Raw genomic sequence first — 17080 nt, 5'->3', positions numbered from 1 at the left:
GTAACAATCCACTACAGAATCTATTGTCAGTAAGTAGGAGAATATAACTCTAAGATTTAAAAAAAAAAAAAAAAAAAACAATTTGCAGTGGCCTGACACGTCTATTTCTCCTTGCCTTTTGTTGGCAGTCGGAGAAAAGAAGAAAAAAATAAATAAAAAGTATCAGACTAGCTCCAAAGTCAAAGCGCAAACATTACATCACTGTCAACCAATCACATTGTTTACAGGGTCATCATAGTCTCCAGCATTCCAAAGCATTCTGAATGGAATCGCTAAATCGTGCCAAACTTAAAATTCTATTTTGAGAAGAAAAGAAGAAAAAGAAGGAAACCAATTTTCAGCCACCACCTGCTGTTTTCAATAGTTGAATTTGTATGCTTAACCCTGTCTCGCCATGCATTCATCTAATCAATATTAACATTAACTCCAAGCCAGTAAGGGTTTAAGCAACAGTTAGCTCTGAACCCATTATCAGAGTGTGAGACAGCAATGTCAATGTGTCAGATCCACAGCTTACCGTCACAATATACAGCTATGGCCAAAAGTTTTGCATCAGCCTAATGAATTGACACATTTTGCTTCATAAAGTCAAAACAAACCTGCTTAATATTACATTAACATATTGAATTGCATACAGCTTTGTAGTTTTCCATATGCTTAACAAAAAAATGACAAAAAAGGAAAAATGTGACATTTCGAAATCTAACATCAAATACTGCACTACTATGGCTTCCAGCAGACTTTTGCGACATCATTTAGTTTCTTTTATTAACGTATGGGTTCTATTTCTTGCCTGCAGTACTCTCTGTCACCAGGCGAGGTCTCAGTTCACACCTTCATTTTCTCGTGCCTCCCTGTTGTCACAGGGATGGAAATACGATTCCAATTGCATAGCACGTTGATCCATTCAGAGACTTCTTTGTTTCGTTGCTTCTACAAGAAAAACCTTGTTTTGTTTTCTTTGTGTAAACATTTTAAGTTTAAGAAAGAATACTAGATTAACCACATGTAATAAAAGGGTCATGAAAATAATGCTTTGGTCAGTTGGCAACACTCCCAGAAACAGCATTACATATTTATAATGGGTGCAATATGTACGTGCCAGTCTGCGCCATTAGACATTAAAGGGGGTGTGCTTGTTATGGCAGCACGTTCACACATTACTACGTGTAGCAGGGGCTGGTTACACGTAGTAATGTGTGATTCATTGGACCTGGGGTGCTCAGCCAGAAAGCCTATGCCATGGGATACTGCCAGGGCCAAGGACGTTTGGGAACGCCCGCTACTGTAAATGCCACTGTACATCATTCCTTATAAAAGATTACTGTGGTGAATTTGCACTGTAATTATACTGTGCATTCACCACAGCTTACCATGCTTTAAAAAAAAAATGTGCACCATACCTCCCGGCTGTTCTTTTACTGCGGTACACTTTTAAAAGGGATAATAACCTTTCCAATTACCTTTGACTACTGTTCACATCCAATCCGAACAGTCCCAAAAAGCATGCTGAAGTAATTTAAACAGAGTAGGGATGCGTTCACTGCTCAGTGCGGGTACTGTACTTCACTACACCGGTTACTACATGCAACAGCTGATAAAACCAGCGACTGTTTGTTCAACATTGTAGGCTGAATGGGGTTTAAGAAATTTCCTTTTAAACTCAAATGTAAGAAAATAGAGTATCACACGCTTTCACAGTGTTTAATACTTTCTATAATGCTTTAATCTGAAGCTGTGTTAACTACTGGAGGCTACTGGAGGTTAACTATTGAGAAATATGCTGAAATGAAATCCTAGTCATAATATTCCGCACACTTTCACAACCACGTGAACCCCCAATTCCCACTTCCCAACCTGCGGGTACGTCCCCCCCTCCAAGCCTAAAGAAAAAAAAAAACACGTCAGGACGCTCCGTGCGTGTCCCGAGGATTACCCGGCCTGCCCCGCGGGGAAAGATGGCGGCGGCGGAGGAGGGAGGAAGATAAACTTTATCCAAAAGAGAAACGACCGAAACTGGGATAGCAAGACGTGCGGGCGCCTTGGACACCCAGAGCAAGCGGCAGGCTGATCGAGGCGTTAGAAACGGGCTTAGCCGGTAGCTGGAGACAGAGGCGGGGTAGGACTGCCAGACCCTAGGAGGAGGCAACAGTGTCCGGGGAAATAAAGAAGTAAAACAAACGGATAAACTTTATTATCCAGGAGAGCCTAGTCAATATATATTGGAATACCTTTATTAGTAAGCAGGCACCTCGTGTGAAACGAGAAGGTAAGCGTATGATTGAATGTTGTTTTTTATTTTTTTATATCGATGTATTATTGTTGTGAGTAAAACGTTAAGCAAAGATAATAACTTTATTATTTGTATGCCACTGGCGTGAGGCACAGAACCGAACCGGTAATTAAAAACATATATAAAATAATGAACAAATAATAATAAAAACAACAAACAAACAAACTAAAAAAAAGATTATTTCAAGATTAGTGGGATATCGAGAGTGGATGAACTGTTGTTGAGATTTTAATACTGTGAGAGATTCCTGTGATTTTAAAAAGAAAAAGAGCAAGACATGTACGGTATGGTAGTTGGTAGTCAGTGAAAATACCACCAGTTTTGCAAAGCCCTGATGAAATAACCCGCTAGTTACAGGACGAGGCGTGTAATGCTATTTCAAGAACAGCATGTTTTGTACGACGAGTATTGACTTAAAAAGATCAATTGGTTTAAAAATACAATCCATTTCAACGTGCTCTGTGTACTGCAGTCCCTCGTTTAATATAAAACACCGTTCGCTCTGATCCTGCCTGTTTTTAATATTACTTAAAAAATAACAAATGTGTAATTCTGTTTATTTATTCAACACACATGTATGATATATATATATATATATATATAATATATATATATATAATATATATATTAGATATATATATTAATATATATACAACCAAACCAAAATATTGGTTTTAGCTTTTTACATTGGCACTATGACGATGCGTATACTTGTTATTTTTTTTTTTTTTTTTTTTTGGTAGTTTCACGTACGGTTTTTTCTGGCAATTAAGTTCTGTAGTTTATTTTCGTATTTAATGAAATTTAGTAAACCCATGTTGAATTACTGGCATGAAAAGAAAGCGGGTACGCTTGTCGGGCGTTTGTGGTCTGAATTTCCTACATGTGAACCAAATTGTGGTTTTTTTGTTTTCATCCTTTTAACCCAATGTCTGATAACCACTTTTAAGTACAAAATGTTGAGTGTGTTTTTTGAACATTAAGACTGAGATGATTTACAGTGCGATAAGCTCCACCCAGAATGACTCATTTAAAACAAAGCTCTGTACATCAAATGCCATTGTGACCCTGGCTGGCAAATAATGGTTTAAGATATTTCGTAAGTTATTGACCAAAGATATATTCCAAGTCTGTTTCAAAAGAGCGAGTTGCCCAAAGGTTAACCTTGTTGATGAGCAATGTTGACAAATGATGAGATCAGAATGCAGGGGCGTCCTTTACATTGTTAATGAGTTGAATCACCCAAGCTAGTGTATTCAAGACTGATGGTTAAGAATTTACTTGAGGGTGTGAAGACTAGACATTGCCACTGCTCAAACGAAACATTGGACTTGGAACAATGTGCAATTGAAGTGACACACCACAGTAAGTCGGACACAGTACCTTCTTGCAGTCCAGTGATCTTGCTTCATACACGCATTAGACTTTAAATCTTCACACATTTTGTACAAGGTAAAAAAAAAAAAAAAAAAAAAAAAAGCCCATTGGTATTCCTTATTAGTTTATTTGCCAAATAATTCAGTCAGAATCAAAAAAAAAAAACTTTAACTGCAGGCAATAGAACTTGTCAACTCCAGGATTAAAGGGTGTGAAGATTTGATTTGCAAAGTGAGTTAACTGCTCTAGGTTTCCAAATCAAAAGGTCACTACAGTAAGGCAGTCTGCTTTCTCTATTTTATTTTGCAGCACAAATGAATGTGTGATACAACAAATCACACCACACAACAGACATAGCTTGACATGATTCAGCAATGCCTTTATCAAGAATGCCGTCTTAATAATAAGGAGGACAAAGTCCCTGACCAGGGTTAGAAATTAACTTTTTGAAGAGGTGGCTACTTGAACCACCAGTCAAGAAAATCTGGTGGTCCATTAGATATTTTTGGTAGCTCTCAATTAACTTCTAACAATAATTACAATAAATCTGTCAGATTTAAACTGCATGTGAACAAAATAATTTAAGCAAACCTGGTTTATTTTATTTTGACAAAAAAAACCATAACACCTTTATACTGCAGTACCCTGTTTGAATCGGCAGAAAAGAGAGGCAAGAAAAAGACGTTTACAAAATATTACTTGAGGCGCTTTGCTTATCGCAGATTACATACATTTTTACAATTTTTATGCAACATAAATCTAACATTAAATGTTTCAGAAAACCCAACCAAATTAACTACAAATGAAAATTGTCATGCAGTAATTAAAAAAAAAAAATATATATTTTTATTATTTAATCCCTGCTATTGTTTCTTTGCAATAAACAAAGTGGCAAAAAAGTTGTTCAAGTACTATAGTTACTGTTTACTGCAGTCTGTTTTTCTAAACAAGCAAATGAAAACTGTTAAATGTAACCAAAATACATGTGGAACAAGGGGACATTGTACTAAGAAATGCCCCCTTTCTCATTTATTAAATTATACATACAGAAAATATGATCACAACAGATGATGCAAATTCGTCTATTGTTGGGAAGTGGTAAGGCTTTTTAGAGTGACGTACCTGCATCTGTATTCCCCGATTCGTTTCCCAAATCTGAAACTCTGACTTTAGCCAGCAGAGATCACTATTTGGAATCTTGGGTTGCGTGTGCTTCCTAATCTGGAATGTTTACATCTTGCTGTCAAACTCTCTTTTAAAACAGGGTGTCAATTACAGCCATCCCCGCCTGTGATATTTCATTTGAGTAGTGCATGAAACAGCAAGTCATGACCAGGAGATTGAAGTCTGACTCCAAGTTTGAGTAGCTTTTGAAACAGCCCATGGTAGCAGGGGAATTGAAGTCGGTCAGGATACTGCTTTTTTTGTAGTTTTTTAGTTACCAGATTGCAGTCAGCTGCATTTTTTCAATTTGTTTAACTGACATGCTTTAAGGTGGCCTTCCAGGCTACTCGAGGTGCAATTTTGGTAGCCCAAATAAATATTCAGGCCACTGGACCATCCTTAATTTTGAACTGTGCTGACTAAAAGTGATCCAGCAACACATTTGCAGTTAATGTAAAAGTTGTTTAAAATAGGATGTCCATTCAATGACAGATTAATTTGTTATGAAAGTGAAATCTCTGACATGCATTCTGTAATAAAGATCTATATCTCCCTGCTGGTGCAAGTCAATTTCAGTCCCAATGGACAAGAGAGGACATCTGCAGATAATAGACATTCTTTGCAGATGCTTCTGTATCCATGATTGCACTGCTCTCCTGAATGGATTAATCATTTAGACTTGGCTGTGGTTTTCTCCCCTTAAATAATTGTTCAGTGGTTATTTGGGAGTAGTCACTGTGCCCCTCTAGTACTTTAGCAACTTGCAAACACATCCATTTGAACGAGTGCCAGTGCCATACCGCCATGCTTTGGTGTCCCTGCACCGTACCTACAGTGTTTTGCCAGATTTTGCTAATGTTTTTCTAAAACACCTAGATTAAGGATTTGCTGCAGGGTGATGGCTTGCTGTGATTTTAAAAGTTATTCTCCACGGTTTGCTACCACCATCTGGCCGTGTCAGAAGGCATCAAGAAAGCAAAGTTTTAAAACAGACGTGGCTTCAGTAACCAGATCTGAATGAGTTGAGCTGACTGCAGCATGGGCAAAGATCTTCTGGTAATGTCTGTTCCAATGAAGCGTCTCCTCTAGCCTGCTGATGCCCAGGGACACCCCTCTTCGGAACTCGCTTTAAAGACCTGTCGGTTTAGTTTATTTTAGCTTGCTTTCTCGTCACCAAACCAGTTGTGAAATACACTGGAAATTAGCAAAGCGAGACGAAACAATGGCTGCTGTATCCCATCGAAATCATTACTAACCATTAGTTATAAGGTTACAATTCTGAACTACCATGTATGTATTTATGTAAAACGAAAGCATTGTTGTACAACTAAACAGCCCCTAAAAGCTGTTCTTGTCTTCTGTAATGCAGTGCTTCTAATTTTAAAAGCTACTTTTATACTATTTTAATCCACTTTTTTTTAAACTCCCTTTTTATAAATAAAAACTATTTGGGGTGTGGGGCAGGTACCATTGCAGTACTGAACTTTTTATCAAATGAATAAGCAATTTTTAGCTTGGAAGAATGATTGAGAGGAGTCCAGGAAGAACAAATGGGAGGGGATTCGAATTCCAGTCCCTATCATTTCTTCACTTGGCACCGCACTAGAGTGAACTGGCTGGCACAAAATATCATTTCATACTGGCTGTAAGCTGTGGAGGTACCTTGCAGAATTCTCAGCCTGCCTCATACCTCAATTGGAGAGACTGTAGTAAACTGATCTTTACCCTACTGTCACATGGATGTGTGAGCTGACAAGGTCACATTTTGATTCAGATGTGGTGAGGGACTGCTATCGGCATTTTCAACACCATGTGTTTAACCAAAAAGAAAAAGGAATTCTCCACCTGAAACAACAGGGCAAGTCTCATATGTCTTGCTGTTGAAATATATTTATTAGAGGTTGACAGAGGTACCTCTAACACTTTAAAAACAGCTGTAATTGTGATGACATTTCTTCATTGGAGCAGGTTATTAAGCGTATGTTCTTGTAAATCTGCTGCTGCTATTTCAACTACTAAACACATTAACCGTTTTATGTTTTCATTGTTTCAGATTCTTGGACAAAATCTGTCATTACCCTCCCTTTGACCTGTGAACTAATAAAACTGGTGTGGTTATGTGCTTTTTCATTTGTTACGTTTAAATGGTAAAGACGAAAAGCTTGAGGCTTTGGCTTCGTTCTAGGTACGGAACTGTATTTTTGTGATTTTTCTAGGTTGTGTGATTTTGAATATCATAGACACCCACCCATAAGAGAAATATTTCTGGCAGTAACTTTTGCAGCCACAAAGCCTTATATCTTAGAAGCCATTTGATACTTCATATGTGCAGGGTTGTGTAAACCCTCCATGCTAAATGTGTTTGTGGCTATGACCTGGATCTCTGATCTGATATGGTTGCCACATTGAGGTCATGTGACTTTCTGCAGTATAACAACTGCATTCTATGATTCTCAGTTAAGTTCCATTACTGGTGTAAAGTGAAAAACGTTCACCTCATTTATCTTCTGGCCATATCAGTATTGCAGACCATATGCTTTCAGATCATCTATTTATAGTTGGTACACTGTTTGAAAGGTAATGGAAACAGGGACGCCTGATCTACAATTTGTGAATCCGGTTTTTTCTTAGGCGGACAGCAAAGAGCTATCACCCTGCTGCCAACAAGTACAATTCAGCCTGTTGCAGCCTTACAGACAATTCAGTGTTGCATATAATTCAATGTTGACTTGGCAGTGTGATATGTTTACATTGTCATAGACTGAATTTGTAACCGTACCGTATCTTAAATCAAAGCATTTTTGTGCTTCTGATTATGTAGCAAAAAATCACAGAAGGATGTAATTATGTATAGAGAGCTGCTGATAAGTAGTTGTGTGGATTTGTTTGTGTCTTAAATACATATAGTCAGCAGGGAAAGCTACTATCTTAAAGTGCGTGCCTCAGTGTTTTTAGTAAAAGTGAGCATTACATATCATGAGCATGTGGCAAAAACAAAAGTTGGAGGAGAGGAAGTGTGATTGTCAGAAACAAAACTGACAAGAAGATGCTTGAAAGATGTTTGGTAGTCTGTCAGCATTTTCAAAAACAAGAAAAAAATGCTGGGCACTATTTTAAGCAGTGCTGGGACAAATATCCGAATATCCGAACTAATTTTTTTACATGTATTCAGATACAAAAATCAAAATCAAATGTTTGTATTCACTAGAAATTACAAAAATACCTTGCACTTACCACCTCGCCAAAAATTGTGCAAGTTTCAAACTTGACAAATGAAAAACAGCTCTGTGTGATCTGCAAGAGTAATATAGAAAACAACACAAGATCAACACAGCAGCTCTTGAGCCTCTGCTTAGAAGTTTGACAGCAAAACGTAAACAAACCAGATTATGCGCATGAAAACAGTGCTCTCTATGGAAAGCTATTTGGGTCACCGCAGTGTTGTGCTGCTTTTGCGCGAATGAGAATCTCATAACAGAATAAAAGGCAAGTACATCATTCTGAAATGCCTTGCTTACAATTCCCAACTTGCTGTAAATGTTGTGTAGTGATTTTTATATAGATTGTGTATATAATATATATTTTTTGTTGCGAATGTGTTATGTGGAATGTAATAAACGAGAACCAAAACTGTGAATCTTTTTCCCCTTCATTTTACAACGGCATTTCCACATTCTGTTTTATTTGAAGTGTCTCAAGTTAAATTTTAGTTTGTTTGGTTTCGTTCAGTTACAATAAAGCACAAGTAAACCATTTATACAGGCAGCCAGTGTGGATTAGTGTCCACACAGGTCATGTGCTTCTCAGTTCTTTTTTCTTAAACCCTTGAATATGCAGCCCTTGTTCTTTGTTGCTATCTACTGCAGATGCATGCACTTGGATTTTATTTAATCCCTTAACACTAACACTGCCATAGCTGCTTTTTGAATGTTTTTTGCAATTCAAATTTAAATATCTCTTCATATGTGAATATCCTGTGCATGTCCGTTCTTAAATGTTACTAAATATTTGAATTAAATACCCATAAGGTGTTTCAGCTGCAGAATCGTAAAAATGAATACGTTTATAAGCCTTTGCTTCTGCAACCGCCAAACCTGCAGTTTATGCGGCATGTTGAAATCAATACAATATAGCCGACAGTTTAGTCTAGGCTTTGTAATAAAATCACAGTCATTGTGAAAGAATGTATTATATACTCCTGTCAAGTTCTGAAACACTAATGAAAGTCATTCTGCACATCATGTAGTATTATTATTATTATTGTTGTTGTTATTATTATTTGTTTTATTAGCAGTTGTCACAAAATATACAAATTGAATCATAATACATTGTGATATAGCTACGCTACTTTTTTCTCGTCTGCCTGTCCTCTGAATAGAGTTACCACCAGCAGTTCATCCGTGCGAGCCCCCCTGCACTGCACTGCACTGCACTACACTGCTCAGGCAGAACGACTGTGTCGCCCTGAGTGTGTACCGGTGTAAAAAAAAAAAAGCTTATCTAAGCACTCTGCACAAACTGATGCTAAATGAAAGCCAGAGGCTGTTGCTTGGTACTCGCAGGTGGCTTGTGGCTGTTTTTTATAATGTTTTGGACCTGGCAGCCATCAGTGCTTTGGTTTTATACAAGGAGACCACTGGCAACACAATCACTCGGAGGGACTTCATTTTGCAGCTAGCCCTGGAGCTAGGCAGAAACATTTTGATAAGAGACAAAAGCCGGTTGGCAAATGCCCCTCAACCTTCAGCCATCACTGCGCCCACTGGCACACGGAATAAAAGACAATGCCAGGTTACTAAATGCAATAAAAACAGAACTTTTGATGTCTGTGCCCATTGTGAAAAGGCAGTCTGTGGCAAATGCACTGGTACAGTTGAAAAGCGTGTTTTCTGCGTAGATTGTACTAGTAAAGCTGTAGTAGAAATTTAAACAGACACAGACAGAGCCGTTGAACTCTGTTTCCCTCAAAGTGCTTTCATGTTGCATTAGTTATTTTTGTTTTATGCTATTTTTATAACTAGTTATTTAGTTTTTATAATTTTATATGTGCATACAGCTTTCTACACTTGTTTACACAAGTTTATTGCATAAAGACTATTACAGTTTTTCATGTTTATGTATATGCTGTGTTTTTGAAAAAAATAAAACTTAAAACTTAAATTTTCAATGTAAATACGGAGTTTCTGCTATGAAAATGTTATGTATGATGATCATAAATAATTATTTGCTTGTTTTTCATTTTCTGGGAGTGGCGGTTGTATGTAGTCCCAAAACTTTGCGGTTCTGTTGTTAAACAGGCAGCCCCTTGTCCTTTGTTGTTAGCTACTGCAAATGCATGCACTTGGAAGAGAGTTGATTTTACTTGTGTTCACTCCAAACACGCATTGCCACAAAACAAAGGACTCATTTAAAATCCATTAGTGCTTGGTAGTGGATGTGCATTGCTTTTACTAGGAAGATCTCGATGCCTGTTGTAGTCTAGCAAGGGTTTACAAAATCTATACTACCATTAACATCCAGGGTTGCTGCTTCAAGATAAAGCTGTTTAATTAAACCCAATGATCAAACTATGATGCAGTTTAACAACATTAACATTTCAAAATAACCAGAACTTGTTATCACGTGGCAGGAGTATATTGGAGGCTAATGTATGAATGCTCCACTACTGTATTTAACTAGAGAAACGCTTGTTAAAGTTGCCACAGTTTGATGATGATGTTGTGTTTGAGTTTAATCTCCTGAAATGCACACTTCGTTTTTTTTCTTAAGTGAAGCATGAAAGAATGAATTCCTGCTGTGAAGGTAAGCATGTGATTTTGTTGCCCCAAGGCTACACAGTTTTTGTTGTATAGTGTCTGTTATGTGGAAAACGAGTGCCTGTAATTTCAAGCCATCCTTGAGTCACGAGATCTGTATCCTCCGGTAACACATTCTGTTGGCAGCAGGTGTTTTTTCTTTTTATTCTGCCAGTGTGTCACAACTGAATTTCTATTTTTATGAACTTCTAGGATGTGGCAACAGGTAAGTGTGTGGGGAATATTGGGTGGCAGGGAGGGAGTTAAAATTATCCCTGCAAAAACGTGGGAATGTGGCTGGAGACAGGAATTCAAGAAGTGTTTTAAAGGATTAATTAAGACTCCAGCCACTGATGTATAAGTAGGGTGAGCACGGGTGTTAGAATAGTTAGTGTTAGAGTTGATGTTGGTGGAGGTTTTCATGTTGCTTGCTTCCTTGTCTCGTTTGTTTATTTACATCCGTGTCTCGTCCTGCATTACTGCGATTGTTTTTGTATACACTTTTGTTTTGGCCCATGTGCAGTTTGTTTTGTTGCTGCCTTTTTGTGTGTTTGTTTTATTGGTAATTAAACATGCACATTAGCGCTTCACTGTACCTGCTGTGTCTGAGTGTCTGTTCCTGGTAAACAGTCATACCAGTGACACTGTCCGGTCACACACAGATTTTGTTTTTTACAAACAAGGACACCAGTAAAAAGCTTCAGGTGTTTTTAATATCAATTGTTGTCGTAGGATAGAAGTAGGAGTTTGTTAAACGGATATGTCTTAATGTAAGGGCCCCTTCCAGTCAGAGGACAGCGCATCCCAAGCCGGCTGTATCCGTGGATGTGTCCAGTCTATCACTTGTTAAACCACTTCCAAAAAAAGGTTTTAGAGCCATTAACAATCTTGCCCTCACTCAGAGATATAGGCCATATGCAAGAGAATGCTTTTGTTTGTTGTAGAGGGTTGTAATATATCTGTTCAGGATACAAGAAGAATGCTCTGCGTGTGTGTGCGTACAAGATATCCACCCCATAAGTGTCAAGGCATGTTGTGTAGCAAGCTAAATACTGTACATGCATTGCTGTGGCCACAGAAAACAGTATGTGTGGTAGGTCAGTGTTGGGACAGATTTATTCTGTATTTCCTCTGTCAGGTGACCAGTCAATACAGAGTTGGTTCCAACATTTAGAGCTAAAATTGTATTTTGCAAACCCTTTGACATCTCTACTTAAACCATTAATTGGTGGACAATAGTTTTAGTTTGTTGTCGTGGGCAGATTACAGTATATCAATAAACTTTCTTTTTGGTGACTTCATCTACACATGCAGGAAGGGAAAAAGCCTGGAACTGTTGGGAATCGCTCCAGTATTGTGGTGCAAGTTATTTTATATTTCGTGTTCAAAGCATTTAAATAGGAGGAGTAAGTTAACTCCAAACGCGTACTCTGAAGAGACTGTTGTAAACTGTAATTTTATAAAGCAGACAAATGCTGCTAACTATATCAAGTACTTTAGCTCTTAGGGTTCATTTCTTGATTTCCTGCCATCTGCTTAAAAAAAAAAAAGAAAGAAAAAGAAAAGATTGAGGCAAGACTAGACCAATGGGCAGATATGAGAATGAGATTTGACAGAAGGCAGCTGTAATCGTTACCCCAGTAAATGCCACTTCGACACCAGGATTCACAAAAGTGGAAATTAATTGGCTTTCTCTGCTCTCTTCTCTCGATCACTAGCCCTGTTTACATTAGCACATACATTGCACAACAAGAGTTACAGTTCCACAACGTTTTGCTCCTATAAACGCTACAGAGCTCGTTCCGGAATGGTAACTCTTAACCTCTCAAAAGTTGAGTTCATATTCCGCAACAAGAGGACAAGCGTTATGATTCTGGAACATTTTGCTAGTGTAAACACGCTGAGGACATATTCTGGTAAGAGTTGAGAAAACTCCCAGCATGCACTGCGTGCCTACCTGCAACATAATCACAGTGTTGCTTTTGAATCAGAAGAGGGAACACAACAACATTTTCTGCTTGAACCATCTAAGTAAGTGCAACTTTATTTATTTATATATAATTTGTTCTTTTTTTTTTTTTTCAACACTCACTTTGTTACAATCTCATAGATATGATTATTGCTTTTTTGTTTTATTTAATGTATTAAAAATTCAGTGTGTACACTATAACTTACTTGCTCGATAGCTAGCTAACTATCTGGCTGTCTACACAATTATGTTTTGCAGATATGGTGAAAAATGAGTGAAGGATGCTTTGGCAACTATGGATGAAGAAACCAAAGCTTTAGTAGCGATCTGGAGTGAAGACAGGGCCCAGTGTGCCTTTAATGGCCAACGGGAAAAATATTTGCATTTTTAGAGAGATTGCAGGGAAAATGGCAGAGCTGGGTTTTGACCGTAATGAAGCAGAGTGTAGAAGCAGGGTTAAAGGATTAGAAAATAAATACATGTGCTGCAAGGACAGCAGGCGCAGCAGTTTCAGCAGAATCGCTTGCATCTTCCCCGTCATTCGGTATGTATGTTTTTTATTATTTGCAACTGAGAAGAAAGGCCAACGCTCAAAACGTAAAATACACCACTTTAGTATACTTGTAGGTGTAAAAATAAACTCGGACGTTTCGGCCAGCTTTGGCTTCATCAGATATTTACAATGTTAGAATTGGCAAACGTGAGTGTTATGCTTCTTTCTGAGCATATTTGTTTTATTGCAGCTTTTATTTATTTTATTATGTATGCACATACTGAGAACACGCTCTTTATATAGAATTGCACTTTGTATTGTTGTGTTTAGGGATTATATAACACTAAAAAAAAAACATATCCAGTACACAATGTACACCAAATTTAAAAACCTGATTGTCTTGTGGCGCTTTTTTTCTTTTTTAGTTGAAGCAGTGAAGCAGTGCACCACACCTCGGAGAGCTTGTAAACAAGCCTGGGCAGAAGCTGCAGTTGGTCAGCTGACTAACAATCTCCTACATTACCTGAGGGAATCAGACCTGCAGTTTCTGGAGCCTGAGAGAGAAAGAAGGGAGCACCAGACTAGGATGGAGGCAAGCCGGATGGAGCATGAAATGTCCATCATGCAATTGTTAACTTGTATGAGAGACCAATCACCGTCTCAGTGGCTCCCACCCCTGTCCTCCACACCTTAGACACATTATGTACAACAATGACAGTTATTTTCATCATGAGGCATCAAGTCAAAACCTGGAGGGTTTACATTGGCAACCCAAATAGATTAGTTACCTCATAGAAAACAAATATTGGTTCAATTTGTTAATGTTCACTTGTTGTTTATGTTCAATATTGCATTTTAAGTTATTGGTTCAGCTTGTTAATGCTTTGAATAAATTTATTTTAAAATCATTTAAAATGTCTTCTGTAACAATTAATTTGAAACCAAGATCAATTATCAGGTCATTTGCTTTTATTAAAAAATGTTACACATGGATTCTGAACAGAATAAGTACAGTAATGGTGCAGGCAATATTTTTCACACAACAATGCAGGAGTTTGGGGAGGGGAATGACAAATTCTGTTCCCATAATTTTACAGCTTTTGTCCTGAAATGGCAGTGAATCACTAGTTTACAGTAAACCTTAGGTGTTCCATTAGGGCTTGTGAAATACTGTTTGCGCTATCTGGTTGTGCATTACTGTCCTCTTCTCTGCGACTTAGAACAGATACAGGCTATGGGAGGTTTTCGTCAGCAGCTTCAGACATCCAGGTGTTACTGAATGAAAGAGAACACAAGTTGTTACACAAGATAAGTTGTGTAAAATGCAGCATGTCAAAATCAGTGGGCATGAAATCTGTTTTGGTGTCATTCCTTCATCCCGATTGCAGCTTGTACAAAATGCTGCGGCCAGGATTTTAACAAGAACAAAAACATCTAAATATAGTCCCCCTGTGCTAGCAGCCCTACATTGGCTCTCTGTGCAGTCTAGGATTGATTTTAAGGTGCTACTCTTAACCTATACAGCCCTGAATGGTCTTGCCCCATCATACTTAAGGGATCTTTTAGTCCATTTGTATTCCTGGGCAGCCTGTCCGATCCCAGGATGCTGGGCTGCTTACCGTCCCAAGGGCTTTCAAGAAAAACGCAGGTCGTAGAGGGTTCTGTTGTAGGGCGCCTGCACTGTGGGAACGCTCTCCCTGTCTATGAGAGGCCTCAACTGTTTCAATTTTTGAGTCAAGATTGAAAGCCTATTTTCATGATGAATAGTTTCATTTTAATCTATCATTTTTGTTTTACTGTTTTACTTGCCTTTTTTTTCTATGTACTAGAGTTTTATTACTAATTTTTTTGCAGTTGTTGCTTTGAACTGTTTTCTGTTAAGCACCTTGAAATGGCTCTGCCATGAAAGGCGCTATATAAATAGTTTGATTTGATTTTGAAGTAGTGCATGTATCTGACAAATAGTATACCTGGACAATTTCATGTGCCAGTAACTAAAACTATTTGTTATTGAACTCTAGGTGGTGTTTAACACTACTGGCACTGTGAAATTGAATCAATGCCTACTTTAGGGTGTGGATGGGGGAGGATTTAATAGGTCCAATTACAGTAAACATGGTCTTGGAGGGCCATTCCACTCCAGATGTAACGGGTAAAAAGATATAAGAGATATCAGAGTCTGGGTGGAGGCTTGATTGGTTCAGTTAAAATATTTAGAACAGGGTTGGAACATTGTCGGAACATAGATTGGAAGGGCCAGCTTTACTCTCTTGTGCCCTTTAGGCTCTGCTTTTGCCCAGCTTTGGGAGAATCTTTTGGTGTCCATGCAATCAAGATGATGGCCATTACAATACTGAGGCCATGTCAGTCTCCTTAAGCACCCTTTTATGGGAACTTTGCATTGTAATTTCTTAGGCTGGCCTTTTCTTGGAAATGAAAGACCATGAAAGTCAATTTAAAGAAGTGGTTAGTACGGAAGACGAATGCAACGCTCAAGTGTTCTGCAGTCTGGAAAGAGAAGTAAGAGGATGTTGGTGATTTATTTGAAGATTCTTTCTTGGTCGCAGCATGCAGACTTAAGAAGGGGATTTGCACCTGAAAGTGAAACTGCTCCCTCTTTAGTGTGTTTTACTTTTTTTCTCTCTCCTGTCTACCACACGTTCTTGTTGCCAATGTGACAGCTCTTCAGATTGATTCTAATTTACTGCACCCAATTAAGCCGCATAACATAAGATTTTTGAAAACAGTAATGGTTGTGGATTGAAATTTTCAAATGAGCGCATGGTCCCTGGGGACCTTTTACTGACCCAGCCTACATCACCACCCCGGGCATTGACTTTTTTCAGGTAGGTTCGTTTCAGAGCTCCTCAATTAATTTATTTCCAGGGGATAGCTCTGTGACCAGCAGCTTTTTGAACATAATGATCTAGATTGAGAAGTTGGCACTTAGTCCACAATTGATCCATTAAACTTTTTTTTTTTTTTAAATTTATTGTTATTTCCTGTATACGGAAGTTGTTGCAGAGACCAGAACTGGTAATACCTCCTATTACCTGCAGCAGCAGCAGGGAGTGTCCTATGAATTGTGCATACTATGTAAATGCAGCCTCCAAAAAGTGTTCATATTTATAATTATTGCAATAGTTTACTGTGCCCCTCGTGTACCCACACTCTCCTACTGGTGTGCGCCATCTTAAGATGCTAGTGATGCTATAAAATCATTCTAATTAAAACAATAAATCAACCAAAAGGCTCATAAAAATCCACAGTGCTTATCTATACCCAGGCTGTACTTAATACAATTACTGCCCCAATAGAGACCCCAAAAATAAATGATTGCCCCGAGACCTAAACCAGTATCTAAACCAGTACCAGTAATTACAATGCTTTATATTCAGGCCTATATCACCAATGACATTTCCGTAAATCACTTTGTAATAAGTATAGACGGAAGGCTAAACAAAACTGTACTTTTAATTCCTTTGTTACAGTCCCGTTGCCAGCTTGTTACAAGCTGGTCTCACTCCCCTTTGTCCCGCTAGCATTCAGTTGCTCATTCTCCCTCTTTGCCAGCCTCATCCCCCAGGCTAAAGCTCTCCTGGTCTCTGCGTTTGTACTCATCCTCCAGGGCTGTTTCACTTCTCCTCCTCCTCAGCAGTGCAAACGACAAGGACCTGAAATCCAAACACAAGGCGTTAAGGTACTGTGATATGGCTTTCTCCTTCAGCAGGCAGTGGCAAACAATATAGTTTACTTTGCTGTATATGGTACAAATACCACACTTGCCAGTAGCCCTGGCTTTTTAAATCATTTGTTGATCTGACCAAACATTAATGGTCACAGTACCCGGGGGTTCTCCCCAGGAATTCTGTACAGCCAGATGGAAGAACATTATAGCCGGGAGCACTTTTAACGGAAAATTAAACTTGCCTTGCATTAAATATATAATACGACAAATAATTTGAATAATGTGTTGTTTTTCGTTGACT

The 17080-nt window shown here is 38.3% G+C and overlaps 1 protein-coding gene across 2 annotated transcripts in view; it reads left to right on the top strand.

Moving 5' to 3' along the window:
• Window positions 1-1851: 1851 nt before the first annotated feature.
• Window positions 1852-17080, top strand: part of tjap1 (tight junction associated protein 1 (peripheral)) — a 63724-nt gene continuing 48495 nt past the window's right edge. Inside the window, exon 1 of one of the 2 annotated variants that reach the window (XM_041251927.1) lies at window positions 1852-2269. The gene's annotated coding sequence lies outside the window, so the exon portion shown is untranslated. The remainder of the gene's footprint in view (window positions 2270-17080) is intronic. The other variant, XM_041251925.1, reaches the window with a different exon arrangement.

The sequence above is a fragment of the Polyodon spathula genome, chromosome 6 (assembly GCF_017654505.1).
Source record: "Polyodon spathula isolate WHYD16114869_AA chromosome 6, ASM1765450v1, whole genome shotgun sequence".
In the NCBI taxonomy this organism is placed as follows: domain Eukaryota; kingdom Metazoa; phylum Chordata; class Actinopteri; order Acipenseriformes; family Polyodontidae; genus Polyodon; species Polyodon spathula.
This window is presented reverse-complemented; position numbering and strand designations above follow the sequence as displayed.